This window comes from Solanum tuberosum, unplaced genomic scaffold (assembly GCF_000226075.1).
Source record: "Solanum tuberosum cultivar DM 1-3 516 R44 unplaced genomic scaffold, SolTub_3.0 scf00317, whole genome shotgun sequence".
Taxonomy (NCBI): domain Eukaryota; kingdom Viridiplantae; phylum Streptophyta; class Magnoliopsida; order Solanales; family Solanaceae; genus Solanum; species Solanum tuberosum.
The window spans coordinates 95,736-97,159 of NW_006239259.1; the positions used below are offsets into that span (position 1 = coordinate 95,736).

At 31.3% G+C, this 1,424-nt stretch overlaps 1 pseudogene; it reads left to right on the forward strand.

Moving 5' to 3' along the window:
- Positions 1–271: 271 nt before the first annotated feature.
- The window catches only part of LOC102598778 (crocetin glucosyltransferase, chloroplastic-like), a 1,939-nt pseudogene continuing 786 nt past the window's right edge, over positions 272–1,424 (forward strand).

Genomic DNA, 1,424 nt, shown 5'->3' on the forward strand with positions numbered 1-1,424 from the left:
GGAGTAGCGTAAAAAAGAAATTTTAAAAATTTAAAATATTTTTCAAAAATAATTTCTTAAAATAAAATAAAATTGACGAGGGGTAGTCGGGCTTTATATTTAATAAATATTTGTATAATCTCAAAACTTAATATTTAAGGTAGATATTTAAAGAATGTGATAAATTTTCTAGATTTATTTTATATCTAGAACCATCTATTTACTAGTATAAATATGTGTGACCTTAATCATTTGTACCAAGCCAGTTTAAAAACGCTATATTCATTAATAAATTCTCCTGCTCAAAATCCCCATTCTCTTTCATGGATACCTCTCTTTTCACCATCCAAAATATGAAACATTTGAATAATGAAAAGTCTCATGTTCTTATAGCACTATTTTTAGGCCAAGGTCAAATTAATCCATGTCTTCAAATTTTCAAACAATTAATCAATTTAGGCTTTAACCACAAATCTATCAGCTTTCAGTAAAATCAAAGAACTCCCAAACGTTGAAGGATTAAGCTTTGCTCCTTTCTCTGATGGCTATGATGGCAAATTCTAGTTAAGTTCAATTGATGAGTTCCATTTGTTCTATTATTCTGTAAAGTCTCGCAGGTCAAAATTCATTTTCAATTTAATCCAATCAAATACAAAAAATGGTACCCTTTTTCACATGTCATCTACACTATTATCATGGAATAGGTTGGTTTAGTGGCCAAAAATAATAATATCCCATCTACATTATTTTGGATCCAATCAGACACAATTTTTGATGTTTACTATTATAGATTCACAGACTATTCTAATTATTTCAAGAACTATGATGCTAAGAATAAAATAATAGAGTTACCAGGATTGCCACCACTTAGTCCAATTGATTTTCCTTCTTTTGTGTTTGATGACATGGAGAGTTCTAACTGGACAGTTAAGTCTATTAAAAGGCAAATTGAAATGTTGAATAGTGAAGAAAATTCAAGAGTTTTTGTGAACACTTTTGAAGCTTTGAAATTTGATGCTTTGAAAATTTTAAATCATGTGACTATGGTGGGAATTGAGCCTTCGATCCCTTCAAGTTTTCTTGATAATAATACTTTTCGAGCTGATATGATTGAGATTAGTTCAAAGAATTATATGGATTGGTTGAACTCAAAGGATAAGGGATCAATTATCTACATAGCATTTGATAGTTACTCCAAAATATCAAATCAATTGATGGAGGAGATTGGTCAGAGGTTGATGAAATGTGGGAGACCATTTTTGTGGGTGATTAGGGAAGGGCAAGACAAGGATAAGATGGAGGACAAGTTGAGTTGCAAAGATGAACTTGAAAAGTAGGGGAAGATAGTGAGTTGGTGCTCGCAAGTGGAAGTTCTAAAACACCCTTCTGTTGGTTATTTTTTGACTCACTGTGGATGGAATTCAACTTTGGAGAGCATAGCATCT